Source organism: Peromyscus californicus, unplaced genomic scaffold (assembly GCF_007827085.1).
Source record: "Peromyscus californicus insignis strain IS unplaced genomic scaffold, ASM782708v3 Scaffold_7__1_contigs__length_154581171, whole genome shotgun sequence".
NCBI lineage: Eukaryota > Metazoa > Chordata > Mammalia > Rodentia > Cricetidae > Peromyscus > Peromyscus californicus.
In genome coordinates this window covers 48,824,320-48,848,003 of record NW_026294595.1, presented here as the reverse complement: position 1 = coordinate 48,848,003, position 23,684 = coordinate 48,824,320, and the positions used below count along the sequence as shown (strand labels likewise).

Here is a 23,684-nt window from a genome sequence, read left to right as displayed (position 1 = left end):
AATCCTTATCCATAGAAAACACTTCCTGCTCAGCCCTTCACCTAGTTCAACCCCTAAGATTCTTCAGCTTCACAAGCTCAAAGCACAGTCCCTGGTTCCCCTCATCTCCCTGTCATTCTCCTCTATCCTTATCATCACTTCAATTTTCCTCATGTGACCAGTAAGACAATCACCTCTCCTTGTTTTCAGATTTCCTGTGAACATTAGTTTTTCAATGACAGACAGAAAACAGATATCTAGTCCAGCTTTCCAATGTACATCCTGTACTACAACGATTAGAAAGTTAAAAACCTACAATTCCTAGACTCTCTTGCAGCTATATTTTCAGATGGCATGGGGATCTTACCAGTCATCTGTCTGCTTGCAATTACGATGTAGAAAGTTGAGAAGGAGGAGGACTGGTTAAAAGGTATATATATATATATATATATATATATATATATATATATATATATATATATATATATATATATATATATATATATATATATATCCTATGTGTGCAGCAATAGTCCTGTGGGACTGGAGTCAGCAGTACTGATATCTGGCTTAAAGCCAACCCTTCTGGTTGTAGTTTTCTGACTATGGCAGAGGTGGACAATGTCTCAGCAAGAGCCATTTTTGGGATACAGTTGTGGAAGTCATCCTGGAGATCCAGCCTGATGCCTGTTCCTCTAGCCTTTGCAGACATGCTGTAAGTGCCTACTCCCCTGCATTAACTCCTTTTCTGCCTCAGCTGCTCAGTGTATCTGCACTGAACACTGTCTGATAGACATGAGAAATTGCTTCTTGAACTATAAACTGCTTTGGAAATGTGGCTTATGCTCATTAAGGCTTGTGAATTGCCTCCTTATTTAATCCTACAATTCAGAATCACTGAAGCATGAGGGCTTCTGAGTATCAGTTTGCAGTTTGGTTTCCTTTGATAGCCTTGTTTCCCCCTACCTGGCAAATGGGAGCAGTCTGGGGTTTACCATGTGCAGCATTGGTAGAGAAATTGCTGAAGCTGAACATCTCTTAACTGATCTCCCAGAAGGGCAGAGAGAGACATTCCTTTATAAGGCAGAAATCTCAAGTCATACCAAGTGATCGTACACGCCTCTCTCACTTTGACAAATGCATCCTGTATCCTCGATGCTGGCTCATTCTTCAGTCATTCCCAACTCTGTAGGGACAGGAAGAAAGGAAGCCAGCTTTGGTGTCTACTCACACCGCTCACGGCCCAGGGCTGCCCATTCCTGCCCTGGGGATGATGGCCCCCGCTGAGGCTACTGGGGCGGGTCCCACAGGATGACAGCATGGAGGTCTTGCTTCTTCAGCACATTTTTTCTCCAGTTGTCTAAAGATTCTGGCTCAGCTACAGAGAGCTCAGCTGGAATGCCCTGGGTGTGGCATTCATGAGCTTGAATGGAAAACCTAAAGCTCAGGAGAGTGTGGGTGAGACCACACTAACATCACCTACAGCAGCCTCCGGCCTCTGGTTATTTCCCAGCCCACTTGACCACTCCTCAGATGCTTGTGGCCATTGCCTGCCAGGATGAAAGAGTCTCTACAAAAGGAAGTGTGGGAAGGAAGCGGGAGGAATATTAATCACACAGAGCCTGGGGATGAAGTACAGAGAAGTGCCAAGAGCAAAGAAAGAGGAAAACAAATTGCAGCCAGGCCTGGGGGGCACACTCCTGCGATCCCAGCTACTTGGCAAGCTGAAGGAGGAGGACTGTAAGTTCTATGCCTGCCTGGGCTACAGTTCCAGGCTAGCCTGGGCAACTCAATGTGATCCCGACTCAAAAAGTTCTAAAGGAAAGGAATGATTGGGGGTACAGCTCAGTGAGAGAATACTTTCCGTGTGTGTGTGTGTGTGTGTGTGTGTGTGTGTGTGTGTGTGTGTGTGTGTGTGTGTGTTTGGGGTGGGGGTGGGGAGTCTTAAGATTCCCTGTACTATAAGGAAGAAAAAAATCCACAGCCAGGTTAAGCTAGGATCTGTGTTGGCCTATGTAAAGTGAACTTGTGTCCCTCCTGAGTGGGAAATGTTCCTTTTTAATTCGTGTACATGATGTGACTGGCTGTGGAGGACCAGGTCCAGGACGTTCCTCCTCAGACAAAGCTCAGCCCTGCTGACTTTGGGACAGGGTGGCTGAGTGCAGAAGCCAGCTCACCCCATTTTCATCAGAGCCACCCCAGCTAAACTGGTCTAACTCGAATGATCTTATTTGATGAAAGTAATACACTGAGCTTTAAAAATGAAACCAGGGTCAGGAAGTGGTGGTCTATTCCTTTAATCCTAGCACTCTGGAGTCAGGGGCAGGCCGATTTCTGAGCTGGAAGCCAGCCTGATCTACAAGAGAGTTCTAGGACAGCCAGGGCTTCACAGTAAAACCCTGTCTCTGGGGGGGAATTGGGTCTGGAGAAATTGCTCAATGGTTAAAAGCACCTGCTGCTCTTAACCACAGGACGCAAGTTCTATTCCCAGCACCCGTATAGTGGCTCACAGCCATCTGTAACTCCAGTTCTAGGGGATTTGGTGCCCTCTTCTGGCCTCTGTGGCCACTGAGCACGCACACGATGCCTGTGCATACAAGCAAGCAAAACATTCATACATATAAAGCAAAAGTAAATAAATCTTTAAAAAAATAAAAAATAAACAAACAAGCAAACAACAACAACCAACACCCGGAAAGCCACTGAAGGCTTCAGTCTTCTGGAGTCCCAGTCTGTGAGTTATTTTTTCACCCCTGACTGTAGGATCACGGGAGGTTTCTACGGGGCAAGGGTACAATGCTTGCAGCTGAGATCTGCTGCAGAGCATTAGTGCTAAGAGGTCTCCTAGAAAAGACCCTCCCTCCCCCCACACACTCAGGAAAAAGAGAGTCAAACAAGAAGAACTTGGACCCTTGACAGCACCCTGAAGCAGAGTATAGGCTCTGGGACTCACCAATGCCTTCTAGATGGAAGGGGACAGCAAAGAAAAGAGGAAGAGCTATTGGGCTTGAAATGCTGTGAGCAGAATAGAGCGGAGCCTCTCTGCTCTAAACCCATGAGACAGAGAACAGCACTGAGGTGAAAGCCAGCCACTCCTCAGCTCAATACAGAGGCCAGCTGGAGGTCAGCTCCTAAAGGCTCCAGAGCTAGAGTCAGGAGACTGTGTCCAGACCACACACAGGCGGCTCGGAGGAGTCTTCAAACAGTGAAGGTGTCCTTACGGGAACAAAAGGACCTGCCTCAGCAAGCAAGGCCAGAGTCCGAGAAATAGCATACCAGTGGCTCACACCTCATGAGAGGCCCCGAGGACTGTGTCCTGGCAAACAGAGGCTGCGAACACAGAGCAGAGCCATGTTTCAGATGGAACTATGGGGCTACTGCTTTGGTGGCGTGCGTAGATGTAAGCAGTGTCCTAAGAGGCCGGAGAAGGGCTCTTTCCACCGGGGTGACTAGGGGGGCTGCTCCCAAGACATCGTCTCCGCCTGGGCCTTGCAGGGTGAGTAGAACTGGAAAAGTTCCAGGCAGAGGAAATGGTGTGAGCAGGAAGCAGAGGCAGAAAAATGGAAAGAAGCTTGGCCAGCAAGACAAGGCTACACAGCAGAGAGGACGATCACAGGCAAATGCCTCGGCCAGACGTCAGGACGCCTAGCCCCGAGTCCCCTCAACATCTCCTCTTCCACCCCTTGTAACACAGAATGAGAATGGTGCCGGTGTCCGCGTGCCTCTGACTGCTCATGGGAAAAGAAAACGTACTTGAAGCACAGAGGCGATGCCAGACAACAGTTTTCTAAAGCAGCACTAGCTGTTTCTGGGCAGTGGGATCACACAAGGACCCTCTGCAGCACGCCGCGTCTTTTCAGGAGTCCCTGCAACCCTGAAGCTCCCTGTGGTCTCCCAAGGTTCACGACGCTCAAGAACAAACACTCGTGTCTTAGGAAAGCTAGAAACCCTTTACAGTTGGGGCTCACTTTAAATGACAGTGTCACGTATGGACTAGTCAACAGTAATCTCAGTTATTTTTATCACCATACAGTGAAGTCAGGAGGCGGAGAAAGACTCAGTGTGACATGAAGCCAGTGGAGGGTCAAGTTCCAAGTGCCTTTCCGTATGTGCTCTGACCTGCCATCTTCATGGTGTGTGTGTGTGTGGAGGGGGGTTGTGTCTCTTCCCATGACAACCAGTACCAACAAGTGTCTTCATGAAACCAACTCTCAGATGGGCATGTATTCTTGGCAAACTGAGCAGGAACAAACTGAACACAATCTGTTCATAGAAAGTGGATGGCATCTAGGTATACTATGTGGTTTTTGGATGTGAACATGTGAACTTGGGGATGTTTCATTTCCCATTGGTGTGCACTAAACCTTCCTTCTTGGTGATAAGTGGACATCCTTTCTTTATGACTTTCTTCTGTGCCTGGCTAATTCCTTCTTTTTTTAAATTTTATTTTTAAATTTGTGTGTGTGCGTGTGTGTGTGTGTGTGTGTGTGTGTGTGTGTGTGTGTGTGTGTGGGTCTGCGATGTGTGTGTAGGCCCCCTTGGAAGCCAGAAGATGGTGTCAAATCCCCAGGAGCTGGAGTTATAGGCAGATGTCTGGTACCAGATGTCGGTGCTGGGAACTGAACTCACGTCCTCTGCAAGAGCATGGAGTGCTCCTAAGCACTGTAGACTCCCTAACTGGTTCTTATGAGGGCCCCAGCATCATACCAATGATCTCATTTGACCTCTTTAAAGACCTAGTCTTTAAATACAATCACATTCTGAAGAACTTCATGTTAGGACTTCAATATACTGGAGGGCACAAAAGTCAGTCCACAGAACCGCAAATAGTTTAACCAAGGACGGCACAATCACAGACTGGAATATCAGATAGTTGTTAGAAATAAGGCAGCAAAAGAAAGCCTATTTTAGAAGCTCTGGAATAATCTCCAAGATAAGTACATTATGAATAATGAAGAACTCTATATTAAACAATGAAATACTGTGGTAAGGATGGACACTTGGCTCACCTGTGCACTAGCCAGTATATGGGCCATCTTGGGATCCCCATGGGGTAGGGCAGGAAAGGTCATCTCAGAAAAAAAAAAAAAGAGGTCTAGAGACACTAGGGGCTAGAAGTGGAAAAGTGGACGAATTTCCACTGTGATTGCTCATATACATGAGGAATTATTGATTAAATAATACTACACCATAGATATTTGATTTTTATCGTGGAATATTAAAAATGAAATTGAAGGTGTAGAAAGGTACATGAGCATGTTCAGGTTTGTTGGGCGAAGTTGCAGGTCAATAAGGAGTTTGCTTTGTCCTCCAGCATCTTCCCCACCCCCTGGCTGCTTCTTCTTCACAAATACCTCTTCACAGAAGCTGTCTCCATGGCAGCTGGCCAGTGCTTTGTGGCTCCCGTTCAGGCTTGTGCTCTCTCTCTCTCTCTCTCTCTCTCTCTCTCTCTCTCTCTCTCTCTCTTTCTCACACACACACACACACACACACACACACACACACACACACACACACACACACACACACACTGACTCAGATCCAACTGCAGAAGTGGAATTTTCCAGAGTCTCCACGAACTTTGAGTGGCGGCGGCGGCACTCTGTCAGGTTATTTCCCACTGCCGAGATGAAGGCGGAGGGGAGGCGGTGAGAGAGGGAATCCATCACTCCACACACGGAATGAAAATGCAGGCTCTGCAAAGCAAACAGCCGAAAATCTCCCGAGTGTCATTCACGGTTCGAAAAGACTGTTTTTAGACAACATAATAATCCACTGCAACATTTATTCCGTCGGCAAGATCGTTTCAGCACAATTTTACCTTTCCATCTTCGGCGGCGTGGGGTGATTTCTTTAGTAGTCATCCTTTGTCTTTCCCAAGTTTGGGGTTAAGATTAATCTGAACGCTGACGTGGGGAGGGAGGGGGATGAGGCACCAGCAGCCGACAGAAGTGTGTGGGGCCTCTGGTGCCCTCGGGGCTCTCAGGCAGACTTGTTCTCAGCGTGAACCTGTGCAGTTGACTAGGTCCAGTTCCAGGCCGAGCCCACCTCCCCTTCTCTGCCTCCCTTATATGAGGACAGTGGTGCTCAGCCTTCCGAACGCTGCGACCCTTTAATCCAGCTCCTCATGCTGTGGTGACCCCCAACCATAAAATTAGTTTCATTGCTACTTCATAACGGTCATTTTCCTACCATTAGGAGTTGTAAATATCTGTGTTTTCCAACGGTCTTAGGTGACCCCCATGAAAGGGTCTTTTGACACCCCTCCCAAAAGGAGTCAAGACCCACAGGTTGAGAACCTCGGCTTTCACAACGCTTTGTTTGGCCACAGCAACATTGTTCCCTCACTAAGTAAACATCCTTTGCTTGTTTCACCTGCTACCAGCTAAACCTACTTTGGTATTTGGATGTCAAATCCCCAAGGAATGGCAGGTGAAACATTTTAGACCGGGTAGGCAAGCCTTAGCACCTGGGTCTGTCATTCGTTTGGGGACACTTTTTGCCTTTCCTTTCTTTTCTGCCCACAATGCACTCACTTGGTATCTTTACGCAAACTAGAAAAGGGAGCACCCTGTGGACATCTGGCTTGGAGCGCTTACTGGAGGAAACTGTCAGGTGCTGAGACAGCCCTGTGCGAGCTGAGCTCAGAGTCCAGTAAACAGCACCTCCGGATTGCAGCTGCTGTCTCAGCCTGGGCCCCTGTGCGGACAAACTGATCAGCCTTCTGGCGCTGTCCCGGTCTCTGTCCACCCAGGTCTACACAGCTAGATCCCAAATCGACTATGTGGAGCCTTCACACCACATCCCAGCTTCCTAGGGATTCATCTGTTTTTTGAAAGCAACCGGGTTTTTCCCATTCTTTGCACTAGGTTTCGATCAGGCAAGCTTGCCTTATAATTCAAACCTTTCCCCTTAAGAGCTGAGAAACAAAAGCATCAGACCTGTACCTCACGCACACATGCGATACCAGGTCCCTGTCCCAAGTCAGAGTGCAGGAAAGACACCGAATCCTCGGTCAAAAGCAGAAGCTCCAGGATGCCACATCTTCATGTCCCTCGCCTTCACGGCACCTCTCCACTGTGCCCACATCTCCACATCTCTTGCTCTCACAAACCTCTCCCAGCCACATGCTGTGAGGTCCGCATCCCTTCCAAGCCTAGCTTCACACAGCTTCCTTCTCGCCTTTATTCTCTGATCTTTGGAGTCTCCTTTGAAAAATTGATTTGTGTCATTTTTTAGCATAATTGAAGAACTGACTACCTTTGAGATCTCAGTTATCTGACCTAAAGGTATTTATTTATCCTTTCTGTCAACTGTGCGTGTGTGTGTGTGTGTGTGTGTGTGTGTGTGTGTGTGTGTGTGTGTTCACCATTCAGGCTAAGTCCGGGCAAACACTCCACCATGTCAAAAATCATGGTGAAATAGTTACAGGGTTCATCTCACTGTCAATACCAAACACTTGGTACAAATGAATGAGGCTCTCAAATACCCGGGGTGGGTTAGAATGAAGACGAGAAAGAGGACAGGGGCTTTAAAGAAGATATAATATTGGTGTGAGTTAGTAAGCTTTGAAATTAGAATAAGCGGGGGAAGGACCTTTCCTTAGTTGCATTTAAAGTTGCATACGAGACCTGGACTCACGTTAATGTCATTATATCCTCATCCTTACATCTGGCCCCAGAGAAGAAGCTCACCCTCCTTGTTATCAAGCTTAGTTTCATTTTTCCCCGGATTCCCATTTTATCTCTATTTGTTTGAAGCTCCAGCTCATGAGTACATAGCTTTAGTCATTGGTCCTGGCTAATCTCACGCCAGTTCCAGCCCTCTGATCTGAACTGATTTCAAGTCAGTAGGTCTTCACTGTTACATAACTCTGAACTGTGGGGAAGGCCGCTGACTTCCGCCCACATTCCTGCTGTGGCAGCACCTCCTGCGCGGTCTCTTTCTCACGTGAGGCACGAAGTCCAGTGTACAGAGCAAGAAGGTGGATCGTTTGCATGAGGGGCTCTGTGGAGGAGTCAGGGCAGAGGGCGCCCTGGTTGCTGACAACAGAGGCTGCCGGAGTCCAGAGGAGAGGGTGGGCAGGGAGCCGAGCAGAAGAGAAAGGAAAAGCTGTGTAGAGGCCTCGGGTGTAGGTGTACCTAGACGGGGCGGGGGGGGGGGGGGGGGGGGGGGGGGGGGGGGGGGGTTTGGAGAGGCAGGCAGAAAGGAGAAACGCCCCCTGCTCTGTCTGGTACTTTCTAGCTTCCTTTTCCAGCTCACTAGCCACTTCCCCCTCAGAAGTGCCTTTCCCTTCTTTTAAGATGTCTTTAATTCTATTACTTAATTTAAAAAAAAAAAGGAAATAGAAATACAGCAGGATTTGGCTGAATGAAAATCAACAACAAGGAACTCTGATTTTAAATCTTGAATCATTTATTTATTTATTTATTTATTTATCTATTTATTTGTTTGTTTGTTTATTTATTTATTTTGGTTTTTCGAGACAGGGTTCTTCTGTGTGTAGCCCTGGCTGTCTTGGAACTCAATTTGTAGCCCAGGCTGGCCTTGAACTCACAGAGATCTGCCTGTCTCTGCCTCCCAAGTGCTGGGATTAAAGACATGCGCCACCACCACCCAGCACTTAAGTCCTGGATCTTAAGTATAGCTTCTTTTCCTCTGGGGACCGCAGTCAAGCACCTCTCATGCAGTGAGCCTCTCACACTGAGTTCTGAGCAAAGACTGTGAGCAGAAGCAGAGTTTTCCCAAAGCAGTGTGGTCGTAACACACTTCTCATGTGCTGTTCCTTTCTTCCTTCCCATCCTTCTGATGAATGAAGTCCACTCTGAGGCTGAAGAGTTTTGGGTCATTTTTCATGGCAATTGACTTGAGACTAAAACAATATCTATCCCATCTTTTTTAATGTGTATGGGTGTTTTCCCTGTATGTATGCCTGTGCTCCACATGTGTGCCTGGTGAGGCCAGAAGAGGTCGTCAGATCCCCTGACTGTGATCTACCATGTGGGTGCTGGGAATTGAACCCAGGCCCTCTGGAAGAGCAGGCCGTATTCTAAACTGCTGAGTCGTCTCCCTAGTCCCTATTTCTACCATCTTAGGAACAAATACAGGGAGTGGGGATGGGACAGAAAATATAAAAGTTGAGTGCTTCATCTCAAGTAATTTTGTTTTACAATGATATCAAACAAGACCTAAGATGAGCCTGGCAAATCCTTGTAATCTTAGCACTTGGGAGGTAGAGATGGAAGAATCAGGAGTTTTAGGCCAATCTCAGCTAAATAGAGCATGCAATCTATCCTGGGCTACATGAGATCTTGTCTCAAAAACAAAGAAATAAAACAAGGCCTAAATTCACCTAAAGGACAATAAAGAAGTTATTGACAAAGCTTCCAGCTTTAGCATGGACTAAAAATCTTTCCCACAGTTGTGAGAATTATTCAGACCAGCCCAGCTTAGGTCACATGCCCACCTAGGAACCAATCAGAAAGGCCAGGAAATATGATGATGGCCCTGGTTATCTCTGGGAGGAGTAGAACGTTTCATTCCAACACCAGGACACCAGGAGTGAAACAGCTCTTCATGAAGTGTACGGTTCCCCACAAAGAAATCAGAGTACCACTCTTCTTTTTAATTTATTTATTCTGGTTTTATGTGTGTTGGTGTTTTACCTACATGGATGTCTGTATGGGGGTGTTGGATCCCCTGAAACTGAAGTTACAGAAAATTGTGAGCTACAGTGTAGGTGTTGGGAATTGAACCCAGGTCCTCTGAGAGAGCAGTTGGTGCTCTTAACCACTGAGCCATCTCTCCAGCCTCCAGAGTACCACTCTAAAGGAGGGGAAATGGATGTGGGATCCACACTCAGTAAAAGGGTTTTATTTTAGGTGCAGGACAAGCTTAACTCTTAACTGGGACTTTGGAAATGGATTGAAACTGGCTAAACAAGAGGCACTGAGGACTGTCACTCATAAAAGAATTGCATCACCAAAGACAGCAAGCTAATTAGGAAAACTGCCATGATACCGTTTTGCTGCCTCCGTAAATTCTTCCCTAGAAGACCAAAGCTCCTCTTTCAGTTCTCTCCTACCCAGTATTTCCCTGCTCTAGCCCTTTTCCAGCATCTTCAGCTAGAGCAGTGGTTCTCAACCTCCCTAAAGCTATGACTCTTAAATACAGTTCCTCATGTTGTGCTGACCCCCACCATAAAATTATTTTCATTGCTACTTCATAATTGTAATTTTGCTTCTGTTATGAATTGTAATGTAAATATCTGGATTTTTCTGATGGCTTTAGATGACCCTGTAAAGGGTCATTTGTCCCCAAAGGGGTCATGACCCACAGGTTGAGAACTGCTGAGCTAGACTCTATACCAGACCCCAGACATCTTCATTACCATGGCTTTATGTCCTGAGATGAAGTCATGCAAATCTTCCAATTTTGTTCTTTTACTCAACATTGTCTAGATTATTCTAAATTCTCTGGATGCCAATATCAATTTTAGAACCAACTTGTCAGTTTCTACTTAAATTTTGTCTTGAGGAGAAATACCATCTTTAGAAAATATTTTATATGTTGCACAAATCCTAATTGGTTTTATAATGAAAACCCGGAGCCAGATATCAGGATAAAAGGTGAAAGATCAGAGAAGCAGAGCAAGTCACCACCCCTTTTGCCTCACCAACTCCTCAGCCTGAAAGAGCGTGAATTTCTGCCTCCTCCCACCTTATATTCCTTACTCTGCCCAGTCATATCACTTCCTGTTCCAACCTTCCTGGTGCTCAGGATTAAAGGTGTCTGATCTCAAGTGCTGGAATTGAAGGTGTGTGCCGCCACTGCCTGGCTCTGTTTCTCTTTTAGACTGGATTAATCTCATGTAGCCAATGTGGCTTTGAACTCACAGAAATCCAAACAGATCTCTACCTGTGCCTCCCGAGTGCTAGGATTGACCTCTATGGCTAACTCGGTGGCTAGCTCCATCATCTGATCTTCAGGCAAGCTTTATATCCTAGATTACAAACAATATATCACCAAATTTATATTTTATGTGTATGAGTGTTTTACCTGATTTATATATATATATATATATGTGTGTGTGTGTGTGTGTGTGTGTGTGTGTGTGTGTGTGTGTGTGTACCACTTGCATGCGTGGTATCCACAAAGTTCAAGAGAGGAAGGTGTTAGACCCCCTAGAACTGGAATTACAGATGTGAGTCACCATGTGGGGCTTCTGCAAGAACAAATGCTCTTAGTTACTGACCGTTCTCTCTATCTCTGAGAAATAATTTCTTATGAAATCAAGTTTCTTCAGCCCATGAGCATAGAATGCAATTAAGTCCTAAAGTTTCTCTCAGCAGTATTTTGTAGTTTTCAATGTTTGGGTCAAACATGTAATTTACTAAATTTAACTCCGTATATCTGTCTTAGTCAGGGCTTTTATTGCTGTATGGCAACTCTTTTTTTTTAATTGTATCTATTTATTTGTTATGCATACAGTGTTCTGCCTGCATGCCTGAACATCATAAGAGGACACCAGATCTCATTACAGATGGTTGTGAGCCACTATGTGGGTGCTGGGAATTGAACTCAGGACCTCTGAAAGAGCAGCCAGTGCTCTTAACCTCTGAGCCATCTCTCCAGCCCAGTCATGGCAACTCTTATAAGGAAAATATTTAATTGGGGTGGTGTGGAGGCCCACAAAGGTTTCCTAGTGAGATCTGAGCTTGCCATACCCAGTGGAGCTGCATTAGAGGATTGCTTGACCATGTACATGGTTTCCAGATGATGGGAAGGGTCTACACTTGACTGAGCTAGGGGGAGGTCTTTTGCTCCACTCCTTGGTATTCCTATAAAAGGCCCTTTAGAAGAGACAGGAGAGGCCAGTGGATAATGATCCAGGCCCTCCCGAGGCTATCCTGTGTTTCTATCTGTTTCTCTCCCCTCTATCCTTCTGTCTAAATATTCCTCACTCCTTCCTCCTCAGAGTACCCTGGAGAAAAAGTGGGAGGGGGCCTCCCACAGAGAAATGGGTAGGGCCTCCCCACAGATGGTGCCTGAACAGGGACCAGGGACTTGGTGAAAGGGGGGTTGGGGATCCCGTAGGAATCAGCTGGGCATGTCCACTTTTGTAGTATAATGAAGTTGGGGGTATTCTGTTTCCTGGAGTGTAGATAAAGTAAGGCAGCTGAAAGAAATTCCAAAGTTAAAAGTGAGGCTGTAGCGAATCTCTCTCTCTCTCTCTCTCTCTCTCTCTCTCTCTCTCTCTCTCTCCTCCCTCTCAATTTCTATCTACAAAAATTTAGGAAAAAAATTTAAGGTAGAATACAGGAATATAGTGTAAGAAAAAACAGGATAAGGTAGAATATAGGAATATTGCATAATAAAAAACTTAGGATAAGAAAAGCAACAAGAGCCGGGCGGTGGTGGCGCATGCCTTTAATCCCAGCACTCGGGAGGCAGAGCCAGGCGGATCTCTGTGAGTTCGAGGCCAGCCTGGGCTACCAAGTGAGTTCCAGGAAAGGCGCAAAGCTACACAGAGAAACCCTGTCTCGAAAAACCAAAAAAAAAAAAAAAAAAAAAAAAAAAAAAAAAAAAAAGAAAAGCAACAAGACAGAGGAGCTATGTTCTTGGTTATCCAACTATGGGACTATGAATGCAAACTCCTGGGGAAGAATCTGAGTCGTGATAAACACATTGAGGAATTAAAAAAAAACACCATGAGGAAAACAGGCAGAAAAAGACTCCTGTGGAAGCTTTTGGCCTGTGCATAGATTAGCTTTAAGCCATGAGCGGCAGGGGAAAATATTTTTCCCTGAGGCAGACAAGGGAGGAATTGAAAAACTTAGTAATCTTTCTCTCAAAAACTGAAAGCTTTTCGGGTCTTTCCTCCTCAGATTTCTTTTCTTCCTGTAAGGGCAAAATTAGATTCACTTGGAAATTACATCTATCAGAATGAGAAAATCACCTGTAATTGCCCTAGAAAAAAACATAAAAACCTCTTGAAACATGGCAAATCCTCTCCACTAGTCCTGCCTCCCCTTCAAGCAAGTATTAGAAAAACAGAATCCCCTGTAGCCACAGCCTATGCCTGAGAGAGTACAGGCAGAAAGCTGAAGAGGGGCAGCTTCTTCCCAGGGTGGAGCCACAGCAAAGGTGGTGTAGGACCCAGAGAAGGGCTGTGGGTGTGGAGGAAGTCGTGAAGGCTTTGATATCCTCCCTGCAATGAAAAAAGCAGGGTCTGATTTCCTAGCAGTAGCTGCAATACAGGAAAAGTAAGGCAAAATTTGGCTGCACAGAACCAGGGACACAGTCCCTACCCTCAGAACAGGAAAGCAGTTAGCAGAGGAACTGAGCTGTGGCCGAGGCATCAGGAACTCTGCATCTTGGGGGAGGGGACAAGTAGAAGATCTATCGTGGGAAAAAATCTCTCTGAAAAGGCTGAAATGACTTTTATTTCAAGCACTTTCATTTTCTTTCACTGACCCGGTAAGGAAGGAGAGCAACCAAGCACCCATCCATAAGTGCATGCAGGCAGACGCAGCCCACTCTGGGAACAATGTCAGGCGAAGGAAATACATCTGCCAGTGCCAGCTCAGGGAGAACAGAAATCTCCTGTGGCAAAAAAGCAAAATCTTGGTTTCAGTACAAACACAGAACATGTAAACAGGTACCAGGAGTACAGCAGCTGCCATTGGTTGCAGCTGGACCTGAAAGGCAGCTTAGGAAGGGTAGTTCACAAAATCAGGGCAGCATAGGCAAGCAGGCCCAGAGAAAAGACAGACTGGGACAAAAATTTTCAAATGCTGCCCAAAAAACTCTGCTTTTTTTCAGCTCAAAATATTGCTTTTTTCCCAAGAGCTGCTAGAAAGCTTACTTTACTTCCCCAAAATGAGAAACAGGTGATGCTTGTCAGGAGGCAATTAAAATGCTAATGATGCTTCTCAAGTCATTTTGAATCAGAGAAATTATTTGCCTTTTAAACAGCAGCCTGCAGTGAGTGATTCCTCTGCAAATCTAATGGGGGAACAAGGAAGCATGTATTCAGAAAAGAGTGACTGTTTTGTAGATGGGGACCAAACTCCAGAAAATCTAGCTGTCTTACAAAATAGAGTCACTTCACTTGAAAGTTCCCTATAAGGAAACAATGCTAAATTAGAAAATGCTTGCTTAGTGAATGCACTGGTGTTTGTGAGAATAGGAAAAATGTGCCAAGTACTGAAGGTTGAAAAGTTACAACTATAGTCTGAGCTGAATGACTCATGATCAGAGTGGATCACAGCAACTAGTGAAATGGCATCAGGGGTTGAGAAGCTAGTGAATGAAGTGAAAATACTAAATCATGAAAATATCCTTCCTCAAAGTGAGCTAGTGAAAAGATGTGTTTCATCATAAATAAAACAACACATCTATGTTCCTGACTCCTTTGGACAGTAGCAGTTTCAATGAACAAATAACCTTGTCAGAAACATTGAGCTAATAAAAATCTATCAAAGACAAGGAATCGTTGAAAGAGCTCATGGCAGTCTAAAAAAGCAGCTTTAAGAAATTAAGAAAGGGGAAAACTGAAACCTTAGTTACCAAATGAAGCTTACTGGCTACCCACAGGAGTCTCCTCTCAAAGCTGACCATGAACTCTGGACTTTAGAAATGAAGCAGTTCACCTACAATTTTAACTGCGGTAACTCACGATTTGCAAACTCTGTCTTGTTGAAAGATCTCTGTTAAGAGATCTCTTCTAGATGTTTGCTAAAGTTTATAAAGTAGTCCTATAGAGTTTGCTTTTGAATGTAAGTTAGTCCTGTTAAGAGATTCTTCTAGATATTTGCTAAAATTTGTAAAATAGTTCTATAGCGTTTCCTTTTGAATATAAGTTTGTAAAAAGTGTAAATATGTATAGTGATATTCAGGCTACTTGTAAATATGTTGAATGTAAGTATGTAAAGTGTAAATGTTGAACATAAAAAGTGTGAATGTTGAATGTAAGTTTGTAAAAAATATAAATATGTACTAGAATTGTTTTTATTATTCCATCAATATCTGTTTAGTCTAGACAAATTAGGTAACATTAATTTTTAAAGGACAAATCAAACCAATCACATTAGAAGCATCTTGAAGTCTTTATTAGTCTTTTACCTTTAGATATATTTGAACACTTTTTATGATAGCTCAAAATATAATTTCATGGTCTCAGTGGCCCCTAGAGAACTTAAGTGAAGGTGTCATAATTAGGGGAGATTTTATGTCGTCTTCCTCAAAGTTTCCACTCCTCATCTGTTTCTGTTTAGAAAGGGATAGGCCTCCCACAATCGAGTTAGTTTGTACAGAAATTCTACTGCTATAATAGAAACACATGTATATATGAACTACTTAAACAGCTAAAAGTGTCTTTATAATTAGCATGGGTTTTTGTTTACTTGAGTGGATACTTTGAAGTGTTTTGAAATGACTGTTTTCTCCTGGGAATCAAAATAGTCTCTTGAAAATTTTATTGAGCATCTGTTAGGAGAAAGTTTTGATTTAGAAAAAGACTTGGTGCAGCTAAGACTGCTGTAGTCACCTTAGACCCATTCAAAAACAGATATTCCATCTTTATTATCCTCTACTCCTTTACTGGGAGGTGTGGCAGCTATGGAGATCACTGTGGATGTTTGCAAGCTCTTAGTAGGGACCTGGGTCAGAGCTGAGTTAAGCTCTGTACCCCCTCTTGCCAGAGGCTGGTAGCCAAAGATTGTCAACTTTCTTCTTGATAGATTCCTGGATATATATATATATAATCAAGAAGGATGACCTAAGTTAGGCACAGTCTATCTGAGGGGCCTGGGGGGCCCTTTGTTATATCAAGAAGGGGGAGTTGTGGAGGCCCACAAAGGTTTCCTAATGAGATCTGAGCTTGCTTTACCCAGCAGAGGTGCATTAAAGGATTGCTTGACCATGTATGTGGTTACCAGGTGAGGTGATTGGAAAGGGTCTGTACTTGTCTGTGCTAGGGGGAAGTCTTTCGCCCCACCCCTTGGCATTCATATAAAAGGTCTTTTAGAAGAGACATAAGGGGCTGGTGGATAATGATCCAGGCCCTCCTGAGGCTATCCTGTGTTTCTATCTGTTTCTCTCCCCTCTATACTTCTATCTAAATATTTCTCACTCTTCCTTCCTCAAGAGTACCCTGGGGAAAAAGTAGGAGTGGGCTTCCCACAGGAAAATGGGTAGGTCCTCCCATAGGGTGGCTCACTTATAGTTTCAGAGGTTCAGTCTCTTATCATGGCAGGGAAAATGACAGCATGCAGGCAGATGTGGTGCTATAGTAGCTGAGAGTGCTACATCTTGTAGGCAACAGGAAGATGACTGAGACACTGGGCAGTATCCTGAGCATATATGAGACCTCAAAGCCCGCCCCTGCAGTGACACACTTCCTCCAACAAGGCCACACCCACTCCAACAAAGCCACACCCCCTAATAGTGTCACTCTCGATGAGATTATGGGGGCAATCACATTCAAACTACCACAGTGTCTCATATTTTTATATAAAAATGGCATTTTTAAGAATTCTATTAGCATGTATTAGCTATATGTATTAATGGGGTTCATCTTGACATTTCACACATATGCATTTTGTTCATATTCACCCCCCTCATTACCCTCTCCTCACCCTTGACTCCTGCTGATTCCTGACTCTTCCCAACTAGTCATTCTACTATGTGTATGTGTGCATGTGTGTGTCTGTATATGTGTGTCTGTAGTGTGTATATGACCCCAACGCATTTAATTAGCATTGCTTACATAGTTATGGTGTAGAGGGTATTTACAGGCCTACAAGCAACTTACCAATGTCTATGACACTGAAGAAAATGTCTTCCCTTTCCCCAGCAAGTAAGCAGTGGTTTTGCTTTGGGGAGTTTGGGGGTTTGTTTGTTGCAGTGTTTGTTTGAGACAGGGTTTACCTGTGTAGTCCTGGCTGCCCTGGAACTTGCTCTGTAGACCAGGATGGCCTCGAACTCAGAGATTCTCCTGGCTTTGCCTCCCAAGTGCTGGGATTAAAGGTGTGGGCTACCACCACCAGGCACAAACAGTGTTTTTTAATGTTATATTTCTGAAGACTATCATGTAGAAACAGAATTGATTGTTACATGTTGACCTTGTTTCTCGCAACCTTGCTAAACAATGTAAAATGTCAATCACTTTGGGAACACTTCAGCAAACCTACAGCTAACAATATGGCTCAGCAAGTCCACTTTTAAGAAATGAAAACATATCCCTATGAAGACTGGTATGCAAATGTTCATAACAGCTTCTTTCATACCAGTCAGAACTGGGAACAACCCAAACATCAATCAACAGGTAAACAAATAGAAATATGCCCATGCAAAAGCCCAGCCATATGCCCAGCCATTGTGCTGGTTTGAATGAGAATGGCCTCCATAGGCTCACATATTTGAATTGCTTGGTCCTCAATTGGTAGAACTGTTTGGGAAGGATTAGGAGGCTTGGCCTTGTTGGAGGAGGTGGGTCACTAGGGGTAGGCTTTGAGATTTCAAAAGCCCACACCATTCCCACTTGACTCTGTCTTCTTCCTATGGATAAAGACTCTTAGCTACTGCTCCAGTGCCTGCCTGCCTGCCAGCTGCCATGCTCCCCACCATGATGGTCATGGACTCTAACCCTCTGGAATCATGAACCCCCAAATTAAATGCTTTCTTTCACAAGCTGCCTTGGTCATTGGTACTAGAAAAATAACTAAGTCATCCATAAAAAAGAACTGAATGAATAGAACACAATGAGATGGACATATCTCAAAAGCATGATTCTGAGGATGAGGGTCCAGACGTGAGAGAATGTTACAGGAGTCTGTTCATATAGAGTTCTAGGGGTGTCCGTTTCAATATATCATGGCAGAAAGCAGAGCAGTGCTTGCCTGGAACAAGAGAGAAGGAGGCAAAAGAAAAGGTCACAGTGAACATGAACAGTCTGTGTCTTGATGATGGTGGTCATAGGGTGCTTCACCTAGGCCAAAACTCACTGACCTATGCATGAGAATGAGTAAATTAATTTCCTATATGTTTTGCCTCAAAAAACCTCAAACCTTCTCAGGCTACCTTTTAGGAAGCAAGAGGTATGTGTCCAAGAAGTAACTGAACTTCACATAAGACAGAAAAGGGATGAAACTTTCCACATCTTCATGACATCTTAGTCTGTAGATAGATACAACACTATATAACGGAGTGTTTTCCTAACAAAACAATGGCTAAGGGGGAAGGGAGCACCATTTGGCATTTTGTTTGTTTTGTTTGAGACAGGGTCTTTCTGTGTAGCATTGGCTGTCCTGAAACTCACAGAGATCCACCTGCCTCTGCTTCCTGAGTGCTGGGATTAAAGGTGTGCACCACCACTCCCGGTGCTATTCAGTATTTTAAATGTAGCTAGCATGCAGTTGATAACATACCCTCATTTTATTTTTAAAAAAATATTTTATTTAAAATTGTGCATGTGCATGTGAGTGCTTGTGCCCCAGGGGCATCAGACCCCCTGGAGCTAGAGTTAAAAGCACTTGTGAGTCAGCTGATATGAGTGCTGGGAACAGAACCCGGCCCTATTAATCACTGAGCCATCACTCCAGTCCCTCACTTTATTTTAATTAAATTTAAATTACTCCATGTGCCCAGGGAAACAATGTTGAACAGCATAGTAAGGGTGGGAAAGATACAGTCCGATGTCTCCACGGGCCTATTACCTAATCTCAGGCCTGGTAACAAAGATAGAAAAGGACAAAAATAAAATGCAAATAACCCCACAATGGTGTAGCAGCCCTAAGTAGTGTAAGGAAAACGACATGACATGATGCGAGCCATCAAACTCAAAAGCCAAGTCACTTGGCTCCTCTTCTGTTAGGATGTGGCCTGCCTGTATTCCCGGCAGACTTTGCTGTTGTGATGGAGCTTGAATGGGAGAGTGCGAGGAATACCAATCTATATTTGCAAAGCACTGTGCATTCCGGAGGTACCGGACTAAACTGGGCTGGAGGGAGGCTGCGCTCCCACACCTCCGTCCCATTTTGGCTTTGACGTGCTCATCCTGCAATCCCTACAGAGCGTGAGCCACCTGCGCCTCATAAACCTTTTGATTTACAGACACCCGTGTGACCTTTCCCGTCCTGGGGCCGCTTTAGCAGTATTGACCGCTGACTTTCAAGGAAAGGCGCTTAGCAACTGCATAGGAAATGAAGCTTGCCCCTTCGATGTTGGTGGCCTGCAAGGATGAAAGCGGTAGGGGCGAATGAAAGCAGATCCGCCGTGAACAACCGAAATGGATCCAGGAACAGGACCGGGAGTCCTCACTTGCACCCTGCCTGGTTCCCAAGTTGCTCTGATCTCTCCAGTCACCTCTCCTCCTCCCTCCGCGGCTGTCTTTTGTCTTTGCAAGCCGGGGGAGACCGACAATAGATTATTAACTGTGCGTGCAGGTGTTATTGAAGAGACCAATTTGTGAACAATGGCCCTTCCCACGTTGTCCAAACAGAAAGATTGTTCCGCAGCTGTTATTTGCAGAACCTGTCAGCGTTCTCAACGCTGCTACGGCGGCGCCAGCTGTCCTAGAGCGCGGCTCTCCCGGCACCGCCCACTGCTGACAGCGCTGCCCGGCCCTCGCTGCGCAGCTGCCCACCGCTGGCCGCACTCCATGCCCGGCTGCCGAGCGCCCGCCACCGGACCCGGCTCCCCGCCTTCCTCGCAACAGCTCCAAAACTCTCTCCTGGGAGCATCCTTCTAGTTCTCATATCCTCGAGATGTGAAAACCGGAATCCAGAGAGCGGCTTGGGAAGCCTAATGCCTTGCGAGTTTGAAGGACAGATATTCGTGCAGACATTATGTAAAATGTGTGGCCCAGATGCCAGGTTCGGATCTTCTCTGTGGGATCTAAGTGCAGTCGTCTTGAACCCACCAATTCTGCAATCTAGGGGTGTTCCAGATTTTCTCCCGGGAATGCTTTCATTCCCTCACCTACCCTAAGGTAGAATGCAACCCTTTCAGTGCGTCCCTAAATAAAGCATCTGCTAGAGTGTCGCCCCAAAGTTTTCCACCAGAAGGGGACACTTTTCATCCGCATCCAACCCCTATGAGCTTGTTTCGTTCTAGAGAACTCTGACTTCTTCGTGTGTGTGTCTCCACCCCTTAACACACACACACACACACACACACACACACACACACACACACACACACACACACACACACACGCCATTATACCATCAGCAGTTCTCTACTCTCTAGTCCACAAGCCCTTCCTCCAAGCCTCCCTACCCAGGTCCTACCAACCGCTTCCAAGTGGCAGGACTCCCTCTCCTTCAAGGAAGAGGCTCTATTTTATTCCTGGTACAAAGACCTTCAGTTCCAGGGGTGTCCTGCTGGCGCCAGAATGTCTGCTGGGCTGCCAGTTTCTCAAAAACCTCACTGGCCTTCTGCACTCCCCTTTTCTCATTTTGAGATGACTCCCCTACAGAGGCTGTGAGTTTCCCAGGGACTAGAAAAAAGTCCATTGGCGCTTTCTGTCCTGAGTTTCCAACAATGACCTGAAAACCTTCCACAGTTGGAGCTTGCCCCATGCAGCAGCCGAGCCCAGTCTTAGTTGCTGTTCCTATACGAATTTCATTCAAACGGCCATAAGCTTTCCCAAATCCCCCAAACAGGGGCCACAGTCTTAGTCTCCAGCCTGCCTTGGGATTTGTGTGCCAAATTCAAGTCTACAGACACGAGCCGATAGCATTCTGTAGGCTACAGTACCGCCCACCTTATACTAGAGTACATTTTTTTCCACACACGAATTTCTAAGACTTCTGCCTCCTTCAAGCACAGAGACATAAAGTAGATATTCAAGCCCTCTTCTTAACCCCATTTTAGGCTGATGGTGACATTCTAAAATGATCAATCATATCCTTTCTGAAGTAACCTTAGGTCTCCTTTGCTAATTCGCAATGAAAGAAAATGTGTATATTAAAAGCATTCTACAATTCCTTGGCTCTTGACTTTTAACTAAGAAAAGAAATGATAACCATTCCAAAAAGAAAATATTAACCCTCAACTTAGCAACCTCTAGTTGATTTTGGACTATTTATTAACAGTCTGAAGGAAACACAGATAATGTGGACAAAGTTCTTCTCAACATCCTAAAAAGTACTCTGAGAATTCAAGAGATTGTAGTTTCTCAGGATTCCTGAGAATTATGTCCACCGCCCCCGCATTTCCCCAAAGCCGGGGCAGCAATATAGATCCACACAGGACTGCACTTCCTGAACACAGCATTATTTCAGATGCAAGTTGATCCACTCCAGTGTACAGTCGCTCACATGCAGCAAGTCCGTGCCTGCATTAAGATGGGTAAGTGGCTGCCGGCCCAGCCCAGGCGCTGTCTCCCAGCAGAGTTAGAATGCCACAGGCAGTAGGGATGAGAGTGTCGCTGAATGTTAACAAGCTGAGTGGAAGGAGGCAAGGCACTTACCTCGGTGCCACATTAGGCTGGGGAACAAACTGAACACCGCACAAATATTTACCTTCAGGGACCTTTGAGAGACCTCTGGGGGAAGGAAAATAAATCTGCCCACGTGTTTACTCATAATGATTCCCAACAGTCCCACCAGAATACAAGCCTAGCATGTCATTAAGCAGGCATCTTCAATGGCTGCTGAGCTGTGTAAATACATTATAAATAAAGCCACAGATCCGCTTTGCTGGCAGGGTGGAGGTGTTGCATCTGGATACATGATCCTTGTCTCCCAAATGGATTCCTTCTCTGGAGGCCCAGAAAGCAAGGAGTTTGCCAAAGGATTGTATTTCTCCTTCTCATGGGTCACTTAGAAAGAAACTTCTAATCTGAAAGCATATATGCTCACTCTTACGCTTTGGAGAAGGAGAAAGAAATGAAAACGATTTGATTTAGCTCTCTCCACACAGATTTACCCAAGAAAAGCACTGGGATTAGTAAACCCAGCCGATATCCATTGAACTGAATGAAAAATGAGTTTCCTCACGAGGCTGCACCAGCAAAGCTACCGTGGGGCTCTCTGTCAGACCCTAAGAAGGAAAAGTGCATGACCTCATGTTGACCTCTGAACATCCTTGGTGCCCTGCACGGTCCTAGGCAATGCTGAAATGCTGATGGGGAGAACAGGCTTGCCTTGGCAAAGTCTCCAGTTACACACACTCCTTCCACACAATGATTTGGCACAAGGAAATGGCTCTCCAGGCTAAAGACTCTCTGTGTCATTAGTTTCTCTTCCCTTCTCCTCCCAGCTCACCAACTGGGCAGGGCAACAGCCTCAGCAGGGAGAGGCCAGCCATGCCTCAAAAAACACAAGCGTCCTTTTAAGTATATTGGACTTTTAAACTTACTAGTCACCAAGGGATAGAAGCCAGCCAAAAAGGGATGCCGACATGAATTTGGGGCGAGGTGGGAGAGGAGAGGCACACACGCCAGTGAGTGGGGAAAAGAAAATTTCTCCTTTCCCGAAATGGCTTAGTCAACTGGGAAGGAGTCTGATCTCCTTGCCACGCTTCTCTGGAGCCTTCTGCCTCATCTGCCTTCGTAAAGCCCAAGTCCCATGAGCATCCTTTGTTACCCGCTGGAGGAGGGCAGAGGCATCATACAGTATAACAGGATCTCAACAACAGTGGAAGCAGAAAGGAACTCAGATCTGAGCCGAGAACCAGGACCAGGATACACAAGGGGCGGGCGGGCAGAGGGCGGGCAATGTCTCCCAGGCGGGAAGAATTCCTTCTGTGCATGGTGGGTCCTTTGTGTGTGGCACCTAATTTGTCCATATTGAGAGAAGACATTGCTCCGAGGGAAACACCACGTGGCGATGCCAGGGAGAGCTTGCCCACTCTCTCTGTGAAGGCCCTTCACCTTCCACCATTTAGAGAGTCCGCGGCAATGGCTTGCTTCCTGCCAGCCCTCAAATGCCACCTCACAGAAAGACCTCGCAGGGATGCTCATTCTAACCTCTGCCTGTTCCTCCATGTCACCGCTGCTGCTCGCATCCAGCCGTGCTGATGTGATTGGACCAGGACGGCTGTGAAAATAGACGATGAAGAGGGGGAGAAAAACTCCTGAGAGTCTCCACATTCAATCACACACTCCCCAGCCTGGAGGCTCCCAGCAACAGCACTCCCGTTAGCGTGATTTACAGCTAGCTTATTAACCAAACCCCACCACTTCTGGCTTGTATTTGGGCCCTGATACAAAGGAATGAGTAAAAGCTGTTTTCTCCACAGCGGTATCTCGCCTCCTTGGCAGGTGGCAGAGGGTGATGTATAGGAGAGCTGGCATCTCCTCCTCCTCCTCCTCCTCCTTGGAAAGGAATTCAGCACATAGCACCCCTGTCAGCCAACCTACCAGCCAACTGGCTCTCTGGGGGCAGCGGCAAGGCTGGTTCCAGCTGCCTAGAAGAGGAACAAGCCCCATGTGGCTGAGGACCCTGCACCAGCTCTGTCCTCTCCTGGGGTTCCAGTTCCCACCCAGGCAGCCTCTGCATCTATGCTCCAAGCCCTCAAATTCTCCTCCCTCATCCTTATGTGTAATCAATTACTGTAAAAATGTCATTGGAACTTTCTCCTCCTGCCTTCTCTAAAAGCCCATCATCAGTTCCATTAACGTGGCCTATCATCCACCACTCTTTCCTTCATTGCAATACATACATCAGCGTATTCTCCTGGATGCAGAGCTATCA

General features: G+C 45.7%; 1 long non-coding RNA gene across 7 annotated transcripts in view; it reads right to left on the bottom strand.

The window, feature by feature from the left end:
- LOC128101485 (uncharacterized) overlaps positions 1 to 23,684 on the bottom strand; it is a 53,868-nt gene that overhangs the window by 11,489 nt on the left and 18,695 nt on the right. For 4 of the 7 annotated variants that reach the window (XR_008215109.1, XR_008215114.1, XR_008215113.1 and 1 more), the window contains exons 2-3: positions 5,334 to 5,675; positions 1,083 to 1,165 (exon numbers count right to left, since the gene is read on the bottom strand). This is a non-coding gene — a long non-coding RNA (uncharacterized LOC128101485). The other 3 variants (XR_008215110.1, XR_008215112.1, XR_008215111.1) reach the window with 3 other exon arrangements.